At 33.4% G+C, this 22,432-nt stretch overlaps 1 protein-coding gene across 1 annotated transcript in view; it reads left to right on the plus strand.

The window, feature by feature from the left end:
- The first annotated feature begins 9,393 nt into the window (after window positions 1-9,393).
- The window catches only part of LOC108910229, a 101,461-nt gene continuing 88,422 nt past the window's right edge, over window positions 9,394-22,432 (plus strand). The window contains 1 exon segment of the mRNA XM_023455502.1: window positions 9,394-9,459. The gene's annotated coding sequence lies outside the window, so the exon portion shown is untranslated.

Here is a 22,432-nt window from a genome sequence, read left to right on the forward strand (position 1 = left end):
GTATGACAAAACCCTCAACTTGTCATAGGTTTTATAAAATTTTAACAATAAATGCGATAGTTATAAACAAATGAAAAAATGGTCACTTTTCTTGTTTTTTTTGCAATAACTTTTTTGTTTATTAACCGATTTTAATTTAACTAGTCTCATTTTGTAGATAATTTTACTCCCTACAAGCTGTCTGTGAGTCACTTTTCGCTAAAATTGATGGTTTTCCCTGCAAAGTGAAAAAACTGTTTTCCTCACTTATTTGTTTAAATTGAAAAGTTAGCTAATAAAAGTTTTTGACTCACGAGATGAGATATGACGTCTTGTATTATGTTCCTTTAGACAATTTTACAATAATCTAGCGGATAGGACTTTTTTCGAGTAAAAATTTAATTTCCTTGGTCTATAATGCGAGAAATGAAGATTGTATCTTCGCTGTGGAAGCTGAAATGTCACCGGAAATGTAGCTCCTCCGAATAAGTCCGGGCGCGTTTCGCAGACGGATGTTACAGTGACACGGGAATATGGTTTATTGGGCTGTCTCGTCGCACGGTTCTACGAGGAAGAAATAGACACGTAGATAGTCGGTCTGTTATTTTAGTAATTACCATCCCGAAATACGGTACCGGAGTCATACGACGCTAAATTTAGACGTGTCTTCCCGCATTAAATAATTAGGGACGCTGGAAATAGCAACGCGAACTTCCAAGACGCTATTAGGTACCCATTAATGGTATAAAATGTTACTTCTGCCGCCGCAGGTCTTGTTGGGAAAACCCAATTTATTGCTGAAGCTTCGGATACGGTAAGTCAGGTTGATGTTGTATACAGAGTGATTCAGAATTTATTAAAAAAAAAATGTTTGAATGCACAGGGAACTCTTACAAATACAATTATTAAGGAAGTATCCTGACACTATTCTTGAAAAGGCCTCGCATCTTCCTTCTGCCTGACCCGACGCGACGTTCCTTAACGACGTGGAGGTGACGAAGGGCTCGTTTTTAACCCGGCAAGGCCGCTCGCCCCCGCAAGAAGGAAACGAGTTGGCAGAGCGGGTCGACAACGCTAGAATTCTGTTTGACACCTCCACACCGTGAATAACACGGCGCAGAGACGTACCCCGTCACGGAGATGACGAGGGGTGAGTTATTAAAAGGCAAAAAGACCGTTCACCTTGACGGGGGCGGCAGGACGGGGCGGCGATGCGGGAAATCTCTAACAAGAGACGTTTGACACTTCGCCGGCGGCAATGAAGCGAGCCGCTAGCTACTCCGTCGAAGGGTAATATATCAATCTTTCGCGCTAGACGTATTCATGGGACGTGTATTTATGATGTTATATTGTAAATAAGTTAAGTAGTCTACTAGAAACGGCTCGGGATTGCCGATATCGTGTATTGAATAAAAATACACCGTTCTTTGTGGGTTGCATTCACCCGCGCGCGAAGAAAAGGGCGAGGCGACGATAAAAAAGAGTTTTTTTACACCTTAGTGGAAAGTAAAGAGGGGTCTAAAGAGATAAAATAATTCGTTATCCCACAAAAAAAGTACGTTGTACCGTTAAATTAATCATTAAATGACAAACAGCGTAGTCGCTGTCGACTGTAATGTAAGGCCTGACAACTGACGCATCGTCACATAGTGACGCCACTGATAATGGTTTTAAATTTAAATATCTCTTTTTTGCCCGTAACTGAGAAAAAAATGTAGAAATTATGAAACGAAACTTTTCCATAGATAGTAATCAGTATTATCTTATTTTTGATGTAAAACTAATGTAAGTTTTGAACATGAGCTGTATTAATTATAGAAACAAAAACCAATAATTGCATTTCTATCTGACTTGAGGATTAATGTGGCAACGTCGCAATCAGCTGATAGCAAGGAGGGAATACATTTTAAAGATTTGATAAAAACTAAACTAATTTCAAATATATACATTTTTCCTAAATCCCATGTACATTGTTATCAACAATAAATTATCCACAACAGATGATTTTTTGGAATGTTTTAAAAAACTAGATTAATTAAAAAAGACTAGGAAGCTGCGACATATTTATTGGAATAAAAAATACCGTTGAGAAATCATTTTAATATATTTAATGGTTTAAAAAAATATCGTAATCATTACCCAGCAATATTTAGGGTTACATAAAATTTTCTTTACTTGATTAATATAAATTTGTAATACTTGAGATAAAAGCATTTGTACGGAATAACAAAAGAACATAAATATTTCTCAGCAAACTTTTGTAACATTACTAAAATAAAGATTAAAAACACGAACAGTGAGTAATAAAGTAATTTCTATCACAAAACCTTCAAAACTGCATCCAACATTTTCTTTGACTTGGACGAGAGATGGGCGCGAGTGTCATTTCATTTCTTTAGAACTAAATTAACATAATTCTCGTTGATTTACCAGTTCACATGATTTACGGATTTTAAATCTCGTTGATTTACCAGTTCACATGATTTACGGATTTTAAATAAAGGATACAAATCTTAGCTATATATTTGCTATATATAGGGTGTCCCGAAATTAATGGAACACAGAGCAAGGGTAGATTCCTTACATCAAAATAATGCGATTAAGCCAAAAGAAAAACAAGAAATAAATCTAAAACGGTTAAACTTATCGGCATAAAACAAGTATCCCTTATTTGTGAAAAATAGATAGAAGAACAATATTTTTCTATTAAAACTTTCCTACATACACTGATAAAAAAGTTATAACCAGTTTTTATCAACCAAGAGTACATTTCGTAGCGCCCTCTAGCGTCTACAGCAAAATTAAGTACGGATTCGTTTTTCTCGGCCCAGAAAACCCCCTAATCCAAATTTTCAAAAGAATCCTTTCAAAACTTTCTAAGAATTTCGAATTCAAAATTTGAACTTTAACGCCCTGTAACATATTTATTAGCCACAAATGGACCAAGGTATGTTTGGCTTAATCGCATTATTTTGATGTAAGGAATCTATTCTTGCTCTGTGCCCCATTAATTTCGGGACACCCTGTATAATAATTATATTGTACATAGTTCACACACAATACATTTCTGAACGCGTACGCATCCCGTACCCGAATTTGGCGCGCAATATCTCCGATGTCCGAGATCTGTAGGTTCGCAGTGTGTACAACTGCTAGTCAATTATTAGCGCTGTTGCCACATCTACATAGTCTTTATGCGTTCATTAAATGCGTTCCTCATTTCCCACAGACCCCGATATACCTCCTTAAAGAGATATTATTTTTAATTCGCAGCATTTATTAAAACTTTCGACAAAGGGCTGCTGGAAATTCACTGAAAGTGATGCATAAAAACGCCCTCATTAAATCCTCTTTTCCAATGCGGACTTACTGAATGACTGATCTACTGATATGCCACAATTTAAATTTCATTTTAAAAATCTACATTTTCGACTTGTTATTATAAACACTAATAACCACATCATTAACGCTGACTTTATGCATTACAGTATCGAGAGTTCTTCATAAACTTTACGATCTCTAAAAGCAAACGACACAGTTCGTTATTATTTTATTAAATGTCTATTTATGGCGGCGGCGCCGGGGCTCGCATTATAAAAAAATATCGGGATATGAAATCTAAATCTCATTATTCGGAGTTGTTTAAACCTTCTTTATGGGCACATGACAGAGGTTTTATGGAGGTTTAAACTTCGCCGTTTCAATTTGACGCATAAAAGACCTCCCTTCCTGATGCGTATCATGGTGTCCATAAAATTGTTAATGGCGATGAGCCGGTGAATTGAATTTTACCGAAGTGACGCCTTAAAATTCTAAATGCTGCTGGCTCTATTACTCAAAACGATTTCTTTTATGTATATCGTGCTTATAAACTTATTAAAAATGATTTAATTTAATGTCTAGTGCCAAAAAAAATGAAACATTTATTCAAAGCTGAACACGTAATATTAAACGTACATTAAATGAAGTACATACAAAATGTGGGATTTTGGTTTAAAAATTATATACTTTCCTTGTTACAGTGTAGTAAATAACAGGGAAAATTTAGTTTTCCACAAAAGAAAATTGCAAGGAAGTAACTCACTAAGTACCTTTTATACCCAAGTGATTTTATTTTGTACGGTATACAAAAGTACAGCAACTTTGCTGGTTCCGTCTAACTTTGAACTCTTGATTAAACTTGGGGTACAAAAGCTTACTCAGCGAAACATTATTTTTATGGAAGTTATGCGGAGATTTTAATGTTTAAATTGTAAAAACATGTTGAACTTCATAATTCCGCCGAGTTTAATTAATGATGATAAAGGTTTAACCAAGTAGGACTACAAGGAAGAAATACATTGTAAGAAAATTAATATGCTATTGTCACCCCTTATTTTATTAAACAAAAACTCGCACAATTGTAATCATCTACANCTTTGACAGATGACATTTAAGTTCATTTGCTATACGCTACACCCTACGTCCAAATTTTCAGAACCAACTTGACCACGTTTTTATTTGAACGCTCGTTATAACGCAATTTGTTGTTAGTCATCTGTGCAATTTTAATTAATTTTTTTATTATTGTTTTGCTATCACTGACTGTTTCCATATCAAAAACGAATACCGCTGGCCCAGTATTATTTTCCAATCCTTCGCCGCACTTGCCTTCATTTGCGTCCGATATTCCCGGCACGTATAATATATGGCTCGTCGAGGAAAATGCCTTCTCGAGAGAATGCATTTTGTACATGCAGACGGCAGATGCTCCATCCAACGAACTAGGTGCTTCCGTTTGCTCTAGTAAGCAAAACGTTAGGGTAGCGCTCGTCTCCGAAGCTCCGTTTCGTGTAATTTGAGATCGTCTCTGGATTAAACGAGAAAAATGAGATTGTTTGTATCGAAAGGGGTGAGGTCTCGCTCCGTACGTCGATATATTGGATTCGTTATCTTTTATGAAGAATTCATGAGTTAGAGATGTCAGTATTTGGATAGATCGTATGTTATTTATTTGGAGGGGAAATTGAGGCAGTTATAGAAGACAGAAATTCGTGATATAAACAAGTTATTTTTCACGTATATCTACACTGCTAAAAATGAAAGTAACGGAAGTGCACCACCTACATAGCTATATTTTTGCTATGTATTATTTTTAATGCTATTTTTTATTGCTGGATATTAATAAATTAAAAACGTCTATCTGAAATTCTTTTTTTTTTCAAATAAATAGTACCTACTGTTACAGTTAGTTTTTTAAACTGTATTTTAATTAAACTGGGCCACTTTTAAATAATTTTACATTAAAAAATATTCTATTGTTTTTAATAAAATAAAATTTTTACATTTATTAAATATTAGCTATTAGCTAGCTATACTACTATCATAAGTACTATATACAGTAGCTACCTATATAAGGACGCATTTAGCAAAGTTAAAACAGGTAATACTAAAAAGTTTTAAAATTCTAAACAAACAGAGGTATGTTTCTACTTTTTTTTCTTATCCAAATACCTCAGCCAATTGGTGCTATGGTAGCCTCCGTATAAATATGACACCTTGTATAAATAATAAGAGTTAGCCTGAATACCTACATTTAGTTACAAAATATTTCAGTTTCCCTCCTGAATTGAATTTCGCTCGACCGCAGATCCATTCATATACGAAATCCCTATTAAGGGACGATTTATCTATCATAAGAGATATCTCGAATCAGCAGAATACGTTAAGTATTTATATCACTTTTTCGCCATGAATTCATATATAGATACTTACCCTCAATTCCGCGGAAAAGGAAATTGAATATAGTTGGATATGAATTGACAAATCCTTTCGATCTCGGGGCTTTGGAAGACGTTTCTTGATATCGGCCTTTTATGGTGTTCGCGAATCGCCGTTTTATTGATATTTTCAGGCTCCGGTATGATACATGAAATGCGTGTCGGATGACGAGTCGAATTGACGGGAATGGGTCACGACAAGAGTTCGAGAAAAGCGCCTAAGGGTTTGTTTACAAGATGCGTAGTCACTTACTGACTTTTATTTTGTTGCCAACTACATATTTATCTATTAAATTAGGTATTTCGGGAACTGGTAGAATATCGGTTAATATACATCGGTACATCGAATACGAAATGAGATTCCACGCTCGAAAGCAAGTGGGGCAGATCAACGAATGCATTCCACTCAGAACGACTTGCTTTGTATTTTGAACTGCACTACTCGTATACAGTCGAAGGCAAACGAATACCCTGCATGTGTTAGAGATACTGCTGCGGCAAATGAAACTGGTGTGGCGTTCTTCCACCACTGGAGGAACTCTTGAACAGAACAATGTAGCATAAAAACGTTAGATTACGTGATAAGCTCTATTAATATTTAATAATTATAATAAATATAAGTTGACACTGAAATTGAAACATCCAAAGCCGGAAAAAAACTGTTAAAACTCGTCTCTTAAAACAATATTTCAAAGAATAATATTCGCAGTCAGGCAATAAAACTGGTGTGTGATTGATAAGCTTGGAACCGGTAAAAAATTGCCAAATTTGCTGTCAAATATTGTGATGCAATATCATTACTGAAATCAGGAAAAAACATAATTTCTGAAATACCTCTGAAGATGTTTTTGTAGACTGGTGGTGAAACTTGGCCCACTGATTTATTGAAATAGAAGTAGAAACCCGTTAAGTTGACTTACAAATATGTCAACTAGTTGCGGAATTTCGAGGGGGTCAGTACCATTAGAAGACTTAGAATTTTGACGGCAATGAGTATTTTGCAATTCCGACGAAAAAGTTTTATTCGAAAAACGAGTCGTTTTAGATTCTGATTCTGATTTTTTTTATATTAAAGGGAGCTTACAACACGGTTAAGTAAATTGAAAACAATCCTGAAATTGTCGCTTGTTCAAAATATAATTTCAAATATAACGTAATGTCAAAAAGTTCAAAAAATCATTCTAAAGGAATAATAGCAAATAGGTACATAGTTCTTAAAAAAAATCAATGATAAATATCTTTTCATTGTTCGCTTGAAATAATAAAAATATGTTTATTTTTACTATTTATAATGTTAAACTTTTTAACTAGAATTGTAGCTGCGAAAATTTCTCTTACATTGAATTTGCACACAAGAATTAAAAAAATATATTCATATTTTCACTATCATTCAATTAATAGTTATTTGGTTTGTTTTATTTTTTTTGTTTTGAGACAATTACAAATTGTATAACAGTAGTCACTTATGCGTATAGCATAAAGCATTAAACTTTAAAGAAATTGTTGCTTTAATTTCTTAGGAAATGATAAAAATTTCTAAAAGTATGTATTTAAACTTTGAAATGGATAAATTAATGATACCGATTATATACGAAATTATTACATTATTATAATGATACGGCTGTTACAAATCGCTTCTCACTACAGGGGTCTCGGAAACGGTAAAAGATACGAAATAGCTTAAATATTTTTGCCCTCTATAGAGTGGCATAATCAATTTTTAAGCATATATAACGTTTCGTCTCCCCAAGACCATCACCAACTTTATTTTTTTAAATACGACCCCGGAAATTTTATTACATTTTTTGCAAGCCATCATGACCCCCAATTCTGTCCTGCCTCAGCCTGAACTAGATTCAGACGTTTTGTCTCGAAAAATTCATCTTTAGTACATTAGTTCCAAATTTATTTAATTTTTTTTATTTAGATTTCTATGTTTATTGAATTATCGTACACTCGAGTGTCGTTAGACTCTGTGAAATCCACCTAGTTATTTACACCTGGTCATACACAACTCGATAAGTTGTTGCGTCAAAATTAAACCATTAATACAATTTTAATTTCATTATGACAAATTAATTCTTAAAAATGCATATGAACAACCAAAACGCCAACTGAATATTATTCTTTAAAAAATTTCAGTAAATGTTCAAAAACATTTTCGTTTTGGCAAAGGTTGAAAATGAAGATCAGCGTAATATGGTCGGAATTTATTATATCTGTAACTGCAACTGTGAAAGAGTATGTCAGATGTATTTGTATGAATATCCCGAAAATAATAGATCGGAATTTGTTTAAATTTTGAGCACTCGAGAAGCCTAGAAATAACTATGGACACGGGAATAAAACTCTAATAATTTTTTATTTTAATGCTTGGTGATAATAGTTTAAATAACTAGATGGATTTCACAGGATCTAACGACACTTACAGTGTACGATAATTCAATAAACAAAGAAATCTAAATAAAAAAATTAGATAAATTTGGAACGAATACACTGAAGATGCATTTTTAGAAACAAAACGTCTGAATCTGGTTTGTACTGAGGCAGTACAGTATTGGGGATCATGAAGGCTTGCGAAAAATGTAATAAAATTTCTAGGGTCGTATTTAAAAAAATGAAGTTGATGATGGTCCTGGAGAGACGAAACTTTACATATAAAAATTGATTCTGCCATTCGGTAGAGGACGACTTTGCTTCCATTTAAGCTAGTTCGTATCTCTTACCATTTCCAAGATCCCCGTAGTGAGAAGCGAATTTGTAACAGTCTGTATAGAGGAATCTGTGCATAGTACTTCATTTATTCAGAACAAATGTCTAAGCAGCCTTTGATTTCTCGTCTTAACCTTGAACGTACGAGTAAAACATCAATAATGCATATTTTTCATAAAAAAAGTGTAACTAACTCTTTTTTAGGATACCTACGTTTAATGTGGTTAAAAAATTGTTACGCCTGACTAGTCGCCTCAGGTCATTCAGTAAGTTATAAATTACCGCGGGCGGAAAAGTGCTCCGCTCCCCACGGTGAACGGGAAGTATCCTAGATCGGTTGTCCTAGTGGAAATTACTGCTGAAATCGACCCGACGCGACGCACGGAGGTAAAATGCAACCCTGCCACCGAAAATCTGGATATACGGTACATACAATAAATGGATTACGTTCGTTATTACTATATTTTACACGAATTTATCGCTTTTCCAAAACCAGATATTTATTGCACATTACCCGGACGCGACACATTTCATAAATTATATGTAAATACTGATTGCGTCGAAGTTTGTCCTGAATTGCCGTTGCAAATGTATGGGTCTGATTAAAATTATTGTACAAATAATAATCGTCGATTTATCGGTAGGGGATCGATCGCAGTTTATCTTGCGCCAAACAATTAATGCGGTTAGGACATGCAATTCAGAAGCACGCGCTATTAAACCCGGTTATTTTGATAAAATATCACTTTTCTAAATTATTAAAATACATATAGTTAAAGTAAAAGCAACCATCGGATTTTGATTAAATTTATCAGTAGTAAATAAAAAAAATGCAACATTTATTTCTATTTTATAGTTAATGATATTTTTCTTAATGTAATGTAAAACTTTACAGTGCTTATGTTACCTCTACAATTTCTTTCTTAATATATATTTTTTCTTTTTCAGGAAACGGCCAAAAATACACATTCATTTTTAATTGGGAAATGTCGCAGTTACCTTTTTAATGGTAAGTTATTGTAATTCTTAGCGATAATTAGGTATACTTCTTCAAACTTATCTCCAAATTATTATCTGCCCAAAATACACTTTTTCTTTGGAGAAGTGAAAAGATGAAACATCGCTTTGCTTTACAATATTTTCCACTGATGTTCTGTTTGATGCTTAAGGAGGTTTATCTGATTTGGAATTGACGAACTGTATTCATAAAAAAATTAATGTAAGCTTATTAATATGAAGAAAATCCTCAAAAAAAAATGATGAGTAGTTTGGATACCTAACAGACGAGATGTTAATAAAATAATTTTTCACGATTTAGTACAGTCATATGAGAATGAACAGTTTCCACCGCAACTTGTGTATAAATAGGAAACCGATACATAATTTATAATAATTCTCCTGCAAACTGCTGTCGTTGACTAACTTACCCTCCATATGCGTGATAGCGGCAACACCGCGGTCTCGACGTAGCGTATTATTTGAAATTCGCAGGTGTCCAGACAAACAGAATGATCGAACGGGACCGAGCAAACGACGAGCCGAGCGCGCCAGCCAAGTGCAACGTTACCAAATCTAAAGACTTTAGTCACTAGCGAATCTACAGAAACTTTAGTTAGACTTTAGACGGACCTCCGTACCCGATAAACCTCCTTAAGACGTTTTTAGAATCAAACATAGCTTTATCTAAGCATTATTAGCTTTTGAAGTAAAACGATTTGATTAAATTATTGAAGCCATCTGTTAAATTTATGTGGAGCAGGGACCGAAAGTCAAACCAAAAAAACTACTTTGCGTGTTTACTCCCGCCCCGGATTTACCGGAAACCCCGTGGAAAGTTGGGCGTATAGAAATTTTTTATGATTAAGCGAGACGTTCCGCAAAGCCCTTCGAGCGTGAGAGGCGATATAGATGACGGAAGATCGGATTTATCCCGACTTTAAAGGCCCCGAGGATAATAGGATTAAGAGGGAACATGTTCGTGGGTCAATCGTACAAGTTAGTAATTTGTAGCTTAAAAGAAAAGTGATGCCGCGATGCAGTGTGTTTCTTGGGCTTTAATATGGACTTCCTGCTCGTGGAAAACTTTAAAGGTGCTCCTATTAATCAGAAAATGAAGATTTAGGTGTTTAAATTACATTTCTATCTCATTAATAATAGTTTTGGCTAAATATATGATTATGCATCAAACCATGCAAATAAAGCACCAAGAGTAAAAAATTGATTTAAGCATCAAAAATGCCCCTAGGAAGAATTTGTAGCATGTAATCCAAATTTGCCACTGCATATTTGAAATAACCTCACCAAATTCTATATTATTTATTACTATTGTTTACTTCAAATTGTCGACATATGAAAGTTTAAATCATAATTACATCATTTAGAAGATGTAATTAGTGTCTTCCATCGGTGAACGTTATTTTTTAAATTCTCATACTAAAAAATATGTTTACTGGTGCTACGGTTTTGGAAATATTGATAAAATTCATTTTTTTTAACTTTGACATAAAAAAGAACTGTTCGAATTAAGTTTAGACGTCATTATGCTTCATCAAACTTATTGAATTTAACTTACGTTTAAGCAGTTTATCTTTTTTGCTATTTTAACATCTTAACGCGTATACCACCACCTCCTTTCATGTCCACTCTTACAAACAGTAAATATAAATATTTTTTCCAAAACATCCTTGGCGCTAGGTGATTTATCCTCCTGCAAACGTCTTAGCGCGGGATAAGGAGTCCTTTACGTCTCGAACAAATGTTACACTACTTTGCTGTTAGAGGGTGGGAACAAGAGACGATGATTTGGAAAAAGGGAAAAGGGAGGTGGTTTCAAGATGTAGATACAAAATATTTTTTATACAGTTCGGCACAAGAGTTTTTTAGTACCTATTAAGTTTTTGCTTCAACTACGTACTTTAAATAATTTATCTGACAAGTATATTATTACTTAGCACAAAAATGGAAAATTTTCTGTAAGCAACCGCTATTAACCGCCAGAAAATTCTTTAGAAATTATTTATCAAATCAATACTGTGAGCTCCAACCAGTCACAAAACTATTAAATTTTTTGACTGCAAGTCTCTAAGGTTGACATTTTCTTTACTGAGAAAAAAAATGCATCTTAGCAACAAAAGTATTCACTTTTAATCCTAGTGGCTAAAGTTGACACTTTTAATCGTTAGATTAAAAGTGTTAATCAAGTTTCATTTATAAAAGTTTATTCAACAATATTTACAATAAATTTTGTTTATTCACATTGATATTAAATACACAGTTTCAACAACTATTAAAATTAAATAAACTACTGAAACTACCACTACCCTCATTCTTGGAACCGTTTTCATTAATAGTTATATTATTTTCAGATGTTGTGAAATCAGAAATGACAACAAATACAAAATTTGCTCGCAACAAAAGTAACACTTTGAATCCTAATATAACAGTATAACAAATTCATGAAACTTACAATCTTTTTTTGTATCTGAATTTATGCCAAACCGACTTTGCAGTTATTTAACATCGGATAATAGTGACACGACTGACTTTTTAAGGTAAATCCGATCTCGAAATTGAACACGACGCCACGTGTACGGCCTGAGAGTAATTTACAATGGATAGAGATTAATAACTGTATAAACCTGTCACCAGCACTAATGTCGGTTAGGAGACCTGGTGGCGTTCGTGTTTGAAAATCGAAGGGAACCTGTTCCGCCAGCTGTCGCCGTTAAAAGTTAATAGAACATTTTTAACTGGAAACTTGACGGAGGGGTTTATACTATATCGGCACTAATAGGAATTCGAGTTTGAATATAACGTTTGAATTGAAATAGGGCCTATAGTCGTGCATATAAATTCAATTCAATTAGTTTCTCAGAATAATAATAATAATATTCGTGACGCAGGTGTTTACGAACTTGGAAATTATTTTAAAGCATTCAATTGTAGTATAACAACCCTAGGTTCGACAAAAAATAAGTAAACGTCGTTGTGGCCAAAAACATGTGATCGTCATAAGGAATACCTACGTTGTGTGTATTTATTTTTTTATTGACCGGGAGGCGCTGGCTACTAACTTTGTAGAGGGGATGTATGGTTTAATTATATAAAACAAAAGCAGAGAAAATACACCTAACCTTTATTTACATACAATTCAAATTAAACATGTGACAAATAGAAAGCACAACAAAAACATTAACAACCATTAAACATAAAAGGAGAGTGCCAGGCTCACCTAGAGCTCCTGTGGGGAAAGAGCATGGCAGAGAAACCCACGATCGTTGCTCTTACCACCCAAATATAAATACAAAACAACCGCTAACCAAAGGCATAAATTAAGAACCTTTGCTAATGATAAATAAGACCTGTCTCATTTAATGTGTCACTAAATGTCATCTGTTACCTCATATTAGTCATACACACTTCCAAGTAAAACTGAAGAGGTTTGGTGTTAGTTAGCCGGCAGAGCCGGAAGGTACTGGAGTCCCATACGGGAGGCAATCCAGCTATAGTTGAGATTTCGGAAGATCCTTCATAACACTGGAGTCCCATACGGGAGGCAATCGAGCTTAATCCAGATTCGTTCCGCACGGGCGAAAATGTTAGTAAACTCAACAAGGCTCGTATAGACGTATGACATAAAGTGAGCACAAGAAATCAAAGAACAACTTAATCATGATAAAACAAGTTAAATGTGAAACAAAGAAGTCGTTAATGCAATATCTGGGCAGTCACGACAATATACATATTTTAACATGTAATAAATAATGAGCAATCTATAATAATAATTGTAACAATTTTATCTTAGAAAAATATACGCCCCTGAGCGTAAGACAATGAAGGCTAAACATATACAGAATTATTATCATGAAACATCTATATTTTACGTATAACGTAATCGTGGCAAAAACAAGTTAGATGTGAAACAAAGAAGTCGTTATTGTAATGTCTGGCAATCAGGACAATACATATATTTTTAACATGAAATAAATAATGGGCACACTTTAAGTATAATTATAACAATTTTACCTTGGAAAAATATATGCCCTTGAGCATAAAGCAATGGAAGCTAAACTTACAAAGAATTATTATCATGAAACATCTATAATCATCACAATCATAAGATTATATAGAACAATTAACAACAAAGTACTTAAAGAATATTACCTGCTAACTAATAACGGGTAAACACTTAATTTTACACTACTTTGTCACACTACCCGCCGATCATCTTGCTACCTATCTGCACACTGTTCTCACTTCAACTGCCTATCTTCAACTATCTCGGCTTCCTTCCAGAATTCCCCTCCTATACGTTAGTTTTTTGCGCTTTCTTTTACCGACCGTTAATATTACTTTTTCATTATTGTGCAACACTCATGTAACAGGTGACGTCGAAGTTGATAAGATAAGTACGGTTTTGCACACAATGTAATATAACACTGTAAATTTTCAATATAGAGTTCCATTTAGTGTAATTTTTACAAAACGGTAAAATTTGGAATTTTTGTATCTAAACTCTCACTAATTTTTATATATCCCATGTACTTTTTCTGAATTTTTAACAAAAAAAATTATGTGTAAGTTTGAAAATGACATGTCTAGTGTTATAGTTTTACCCACATAGACTCGTTCCGAAACAAAAGTCTTTTAGATGCGAAGAAACAACCAATTTCATTAAAAAATACGTTCCTAAACATATAGAGCCCTATTCACCAATCGGGCAATAAGATATTCTCTATCTTGCGCTTCGCCAGATGCGCCCCATCTAAAAATTACCATTCATCGTACTTCTGTACAAGACAAGAGACGTGTAGGGAGGTTTTTGTTGCCAAATAATATCCGAGCAAATTGACTGATTGGAGAAACGGCCTGTCCTTTGTAACGGTCGATAGACTGATAGGAATTGCTTTCTGTTCTAAGACCCCTTGTTTTCTCGTGTTTCATCAAAAACTAGATCGTATAGCAATTTGAGCAACTCGGAACCCTTCCAGAAAGTCCGAATTCGGTGTGATTAAGGCGAGAAATTCATTAAATATATATAACTTGATAATCCATCAAACAACAATTGCTACACTATAATTAGCGGTTCAGAACAAGATATGGTTTTAGGAAAATTTAATCAACGTCTTCTTTCTTCTTAAGAAGCAAATAACATTTGGAACCGAATTATTGTTTGTAAATAAATACATAACCAGTTGATTAAATCGGTGTGTTATTATTACCGTACGGTTTCCTGTACTCGACGTTTCTAAACAACTCCCCGGAGTTTTGGAAGATGGGGTGTAAGGCGTAAAGCTGCTGCAGGATATTAAAAGGAAAAAAAAAACGTATAAGAAGGCGGACCAGACGTATCTGAATAATTTATGATTTCCGCACGGCCTTTACAAATGGAGCAATATAATAATATGTATCTCGAGAAACCGGCACTCCGACGAATATTCGAAACAGGATCTTTTGATGAATGGACATCAATGCGCAACCCTTTGTCGTGGATATCATGTAGTCAACAATTCCGCCGAGATTAATTTCCGGCTCTGAACTTCCCCCTACTTCCGGTTCCGGATAAGATTCCGTTATGGCCCCCGTAAAAATAAATAGTATTGGTCATTGTCCCGGGGGAGGACGGGATGTTATATTTGAAATGTATTTCCGGTGACGTGAAAGGATTTCATTTAAAAAATTCAAATGAACCGTTGTATCTGGGCTCCAATAAAGCTCATTGGTAGGTACATTTAAAATACTTCTAATTTGAAGGCACAGCAAAAATAGGACGTTATTTTTCAATTAAAAGTTGATGCAATTCCTTTACACGTTAAGTAACTGGAAAAGACTTTTTCATTAAATTAGATAAAGGATATATAAAAATTACAGTAAAGTTAAAAAATTTCATAAAATTTAAATCATGAAATGGTAACCAATATTAAGCAAAATTATATTAAACTAAACAACTACAAATGCAATTTGTAACTTTTATTTATTCATTAATATAACAATATTAAAGCATACATCAAACCTAAACCTAATTATTAAAATTTTAGCAATTGAATTTCTAAATTTAATGGTTTAACTATTAAAAGCTTATCGTACTTGAAACAGAGGTTGAAAGTATGAGGAAAAGCAAAACTCTTTGTTATCTTATTTTTTTTATTGAGTTGACATTTCCGTGACCTTTTACACGGGCTTTTGCTTACAGTAGTTGCTCATTGACATATAGGCCAGTCAAATTGTCAAAAATTAGGAAAAATTCCGTAGAATTGAATGAACTACTTTACTCCAGCTGAAAGTTAGGGCTCCATTTTCAAAATGGCGTCCAAAGTTCGCAAAAAAGGTTTTTCATTAAACTAAACATTTTAGAGAAAAATGTTTTAGGCAAACGTTGTGGAACTTTTTATAAGAAAAATTTTGAAACCAGCCCGACGCACAGTGGTCCAAATTCTCCACCTAGCCGGAAGAAAGTAATTTTTTTTATTATTTCGGAACTAAATATTTTGTTTGATAATAAGTTGACAAGTGCCCACAGTGCATAACGGTACATTTTTTATTTATTTAACTTCTGTTTCAGGTTTGCTTTCTTGTTTTAAACACAAGTAATTGCTGTTTTGTTTTTCTATTAATAGCTCAGTTGATATTTAGTACCGNCAGTTGGTTTTGTCCAAGTTTATTATTTTTGATAAATTATCGAAGCACTTTGTATGCAATTCATAACTGCAATGTTTGCATTTGACCGTAGAACGCACCTGTGTGCCACAAAATTCACATTTTTTTGTAGTTTTTTGACTTTTTACAGAGAACTCGGCTTCATCGTCTTCGCACGGCGGCGACATGATGAAATATTCTTCTAATTTGAAGGCACAGCAAAAATAGGACGTCATTTTCAATTAAAAGTTGGTGCAACTCTTTTACACGTTAAGTAACTAAAAAGACTTTTTCATTAAATTAGATAAAGGATATATAAAAATTACGTAGTTATTAAGTTAAAAAATTTCATAAAATTTAAACCATGCAATGGTAGCCAATATTAAGCAAAATTATATTAAACTGAACAACTACAAATGCAATTTGTAACTTTTATTTATTCTTTAATATAACAATATTATAGCATACATCAAACCTAAACCTAATTATTAAAATTTTAGCAATTGAATTTTTAAAATTAATGGTTTAACTATTAAAAGCTTATCGTTTGTCATAAATTATTGTGCTTGAAACAGAGGTTGAAAGTATGAGGAAAAGCAAAACTCTTTGTTATCTTATTTTTTTTATTGAGTTCACATTTCCGTGACCTTTTACACGGGCTTTTGCTTACAGTAGTTGCTCATTGACAGTAACTGGAAAAGATAGCCAGTCATATTGTCAAAAATTAGGAAAAATTCCGTAGAATTGAATGAACTACTTTACTCCAGCTGAACGTTAGGGCTCCATTTTCAAAATGGCGTCCAAAGTTCGCTAAAAAGGTTTTTCATTAAACTAAACATTTTAGAGAAAAATGTTTTAGGCGAAAGTTGTAGAACTTTTTATAAGAAAAATTTTGAAACCAGCCCGATGTCAATTGATAAACAAATGTGTTAGAGATTGCAAAAAACGGCTAAAAATTTTTTAAAAACTTCTGGATCTTTAAACCAAAAAAAGATTTTTTTTACTAAATCTTGAAAATATGTAGTTCTTGGCAAGTAGAATAAAGGAATTTTTGTAAAATTGCAAAATATTTTATAGTTTTTGCAAATATTGAGTTTTTCGAAAGAAAGACACTTTTTTTAAGTGTCAATAAATCATACAGTAATGAACTTACTTGATCCATCTTGGGCTTTTTCTAAGAGTTGTACTTTCCTGTGCAAATTGTGCGCGTATTACAAAATAATTGAAAATATGCGAAAAATTTACCGGAACTTTGACATCTTTTCGGGTCGAAAAATGTAGATCATTTTCTTATTGTTGACAGCAAATGTCTTTAGCAATGTTCCCTTTAACAGTTTACTGTCGGTTAATTTTCGATTCCTTCCTTGGTACATTTTAGAATTATTGTTGTATTCAATTTTGTCATACTTGTTCCATCATACGAGTATAACAAGAAAAATTTGCTTTTGGATACTCTCAGGCATATTTCCATCATAGGCTGTAAAATTTCTACTAATGCTTTGTATTTGAAAGCTGATGAACTCTGTTTTCTATTTTCTGAATCAATTTGCAACATTTTACATACAGCATCTGTTGCAGATTTAAATCTCACGTCATTAAACGGACCTATCATAATATCATAACAAAAGTTTCTTTATATTTTTTATAAGAAGTGTAACTGTCACATTCGACAGTGCCTTTTTATAAAATGATTCGTCTTTTTTTCGCATATTTGTTCGTCCATTTTTTTATAATATAAGCAATATTCACCACTGTAGTGGTGACCTCTATTACGACACAAAACTCTTCGAATGGCATTAAATAAAAAAATTTGCTTTTAAATTATACCTTTACTTTTTTGCAGTGTAAAAAACAAATATTTATCGAATCTAAAGGTTACGAATTACCTCTGAAAACCTGAGTAAAATTTGTTAATTATAACTTCGGATTTTTCGCGATAAGTACTTTCACATGAAATCATTCAAAGTTATATTTTCTGTCACCACGACCGGCGTTTGAGTTTTTAATTAAAGATATGTGACTGACAAGTCGTTGAGGGGGTGGAAGGGTGAGTGAGTGGCGTTCCCCCGTTCCGAGATTAAATAATGTTTCTAAATTAAATTAAAAAACTGGCCTAATTAAAAAGGGTTGTTTACTGGAGACCTCTACTGCCCTGAAATGAACGCTGGGGTCAGATTAGAGATTGTGGAAAAAGACGTGTCGCTGGCAGTAATTCTACGGTCGCGTGATTATTTATTTTCAGCGATCTGCATGTACGAAAATAAATGCCTTGTGAAAAATTAATATGTATATAATTGTGGTTTTCCAAACTGTCACAATTGTAGAAAGTATGATTCCGCAAAAGTGTAGGCATTATTTTTATTATAATAAAATTTGATAATAATGTCCTATTGAATTTTAACAATTTATATTTACCTTTGTGTTTGTATTTTATTTGTATGTATGCATTGAATGAGTAAATTTATCAAAATTGTACTGAAGTTAAATGCAACATTTTAAATACAATTAGTTGATAATGTGTGATCAAATTGTATTTAATCGTGTTTTCTATATGTATAAATTTAAATTATAGTCAGCAATGAGCAGTGTTACAATGGGTTGTTTGCTATGTTTTCAGATATTTCCCTAAAGTGAAATAATCTACTATCTGTATTTTTGAATTTTTATATGAAATCGTTATTTAACAGGCATTTCAAAAAATTATATAAACAAAATGAATTTAGTTGTGTCTCAAATTCGACTAAAATCTCATACCACTATCCTTCTTTTATTTATTAGTGGAGATATAATACAAAGTGTTTCCTAAGTAGGGTCCGTAACTTCAGCACACAATTTCTTATGGTAATTAAAGAAAAAAAATCCTATAAACATATGACCGGAAAGGCTTAGATTCCGAGATACACGATGTTGAAAATTTAATAAAAATATATTAATATTTGAAATAAATTTGGAACAGTTAATATTAGGTTCTTAAAATTTGGCAATTATTTCAGTATAAAGTCAAGTACAATAGGTAACTGCCAAATGTTAAGAACCTAATATTAACTGTTCCAAATTTATTTCAAATATTAATATATTTTTTAAATTTTCAACACCCTGTATCTCGAAATTTAAGCGTTTCTGGCCTCATGTTTATAGGAACTTTTATTTCTTTAAATCCCATAAGAAATTGTGTCCTGAAGTTACGGACCGTACTTAGGAAACACCCTGTAGAAAGAAGTTGTTGAAATAGGAATTATTTTTAATAATAGCGTCCATAGGCTAGTACGACACGTGTATGATGACAATAACCTACGATTCGAATACTTTATATAAGGAGTTATTAACAAATTGCTTGTAAGTTTGCATTAATTTTCATTTGAGTAATATTTAGTGACAAAAGACCACACTTTTTTTTATACAAGCCTCCCATTGAGTAAATTTTTTATACATATTTGTTCCTTGAGGCTGTTGTCTGTGCTGAGTCTGACTGTTTTGCGAAAGATGATGAGATGAAAATTTAAAGCAAAGAATATCAAACAAAACACGTCTTTCTCTTTCTGCAATAAAATAAAGCAAATAATCATTAAATTTCTATTTTCAACTCGTACATTGCACAAAATACAAAATAAGCAAAATTCATTCATCGTATATTGTTCGTCGCTGTATTATGCAAATTTTATAAAATTTTGTGAAATTACCAGGATTTACTGCATCTATTTGGGAAAATCTGTATCATTGAAATTTTTATATATTCCAGGAAACTTTTAGTAAAAAAAACATATAAAAGTATTTTCTCGGATATCAGAATTGCACCAGTTTTTAATTTATTCTTTTTCTGCCGTGTACGATCAGTTTCTTCCGTGATTTGTCGGGTCGACACTTAAAAATCGGTCCCCGATCGACAAATCTATTGACTTTAAAAATAATTATCCGCAAATATTTGTAACTTTCGCGCCTTGCATCATCCCGGCGGCCGTCGGTTCCACGTAACCCTTCTGCCCGATCCTCAAAAGTATACAAAACCTAATCCAATTAAAACAAACCACCGACGGATGAACCAAATAAGCTTTCCAATCACGATCCCCCGTTGTTTGTAATACATTTATCTGGTCCTTTCTGAGCCGGTCGATAGGAGGGAGTCATTCCGGAGTTGTGTGTTACTGCCTGTTATCTCTTTTGTTGATTTATAACAAAATAACCGCCTCTCCGGCATGTGATGGGCCCACGGCCTCCTCGGACCAAGCATACCAATTGGGCGGAAGGCCGGCGAACATTCGACTTGATTATTCCTACGTCCTATGTTGGTATCACTTTTCGGCTGCCCCACAAGGAAGTACACGAACTGTAGGGTAACATTTCTCAAACGAAAGTAAACAAAAAAGCTTGGTTGGTCCACAAACTCACTATTTTCGAAACAGGGGCCTTTACATTTTTTAAAAACGATTTTTCTCTGTATGTTTCAAGAACGTGTAATGATAAATTCACAAATTTTTATGGTGCTTAGTGCTTAGTAGTTTATTTATTTTATTATAATAGTATCAAATATACATGTACCTATATAGTAAATTATTTATTTTTGAATATCAGTGTTATTTTTGCAGATAAGGTTAAACGTTAAAAATAAATGTAAAATTGACCACAATCGTCTATGAATAACCTCATCTTTCAATACCCACGACCTAGGACTCCCGTAAATAATCCGCACCGGCGGTCCCACGAGTTTTACCCGGGGTGCCCCCCACCTCCCCGGACAAATACCGGGGTAGGAATTGTCATAAAATAGATTTATCGGCGAATAGTGGGAGCGCATACCAACGTGTGGCGAGCCGAGCTGTCCAATTTGTTGGCGGTGCCGGAGTTATTCGGCACCGGGCCCAGGACTCCGTTCTCTGGGTACGGCGGGCGACGTAGCGGGTGATGAATAGCCGCCCGTTGGTGTTCGCGATCTGGAGGTTGCGTTATAGGTCGCTTTACCTTGGGTTTGCATTTAATTAGGCCAATCATTATAGCTTTTTTTCGGGAAAAAAATATTATTAGAAGTTCTCTGCGGAATATTGTTCAGAAACGTGTTATAAACAAAATATCAAAAAATCAACTCGAGACTAGTTGGGAAACTTTATTAAAACAATGGTCAAAATTATGGAAAAGTGGTTTTTTGACTCGCGTAAAAAAACTTATTCATAGAGAAAAAAAGGTTTATACAAAAAAGGTAGGTATTAAATAAATCTGTAAAATAAGACAAGTCCGATTAAATTCCGATAATTTGTTTATGCGCAAGAGCTCAAAAATGGTCGAAATTGTCCGCTTTTTTCAATTGCTAATAAATTAATGCAATTTTCATCGCAGACACTGTAATTCAGGATTTTTAAAGCTTTTTGCACCCTTAATAAGTAGTAAAAATTTCAGCCCAAAAACTTCATTAGCTTGGCGTTGGCAGAATTTGTTATCTAAGAAGATGCTATTTTCAATTCATTTTTCCCAAGCTCACAGGCGTTGTAGGGTTTCGATCATTAGTTGTTTTTGTACCTAAATAGTTGTATTGACATATGCATTTACTGATAATTTAATTTTTCAAATTTAATTTGTTTAAAAAATGTTAATATTTATTACATCCATGCTAAGCTTCGCCTTCCCCACTCGTTCGCCAGACCAAGTAATAGAACGCATCGCCGCTATCTTCTTTTTCGAAATTAAATAGTTGAATTCACCTTAATGTTAATGTAGGACATGAAAATATAACTCTTAATGTATACTCTCTCCAAATTTCAGCTCTTAATATTAATAATTAAGGTCACTGCGATTAAATAAATAAAAAAAATCATCTCGGCTTCTAATCAACTTACAACGATTTTATTTTTAAAATTCGAAGAAAACTAAAGTAAGGAGGTTACTATTTTATCTTATAATAATTACCTATCTTAACAATTTAATAATTATTAACATTTTTTCAGTCAATTTTAAACAAATTAAATTTGAGAAATTAAATTCTCAGTAAATGCCTATGTCAATACAACTATTTACGTACAGAAACAACTAATGATCAAAACCCTACAACGCCTGTGAGCTTGGGAAAAATGAATTGAAAATATCATCTTCTTAGATAACAAATTCCGCCAACGCCAAACCAATGAAGCTTTCGAACTGAAATTTTTACCACTTATTAAGGGTGTAAAAAGCCTCAAAAATCCTGAATTACAAGTGTCTGCGATGAAAATTGCATTAATTATTAGCAATTGAAAACAACGGCAATTTTCGACCATTTTTGAGCTCTTGTGCATAAACAAATTATCGGAATTTAATCGTGCTTTTTTCATTTTATATGCTTATTTAATACCTACCTTTTTTGTATAAACTTTTTTTCGCTA

This window comes from Anoplophora glabripennis, unplaced genomic scaffold (genome assembly GCF_000390285.2).
Source record: "Anoplophora glabripennis isolate ALB-LARVAE unplaced genomic scaffold, Agla_2.0 scaffold703, whole genome shotgun sequence".
Lineage (NCBI taxonomy): Eukaryota > Metazoa > Arthropoda > Insecta > Coleoptera > Cerambycidae > Anoplophora > Anoplophora glabripennis.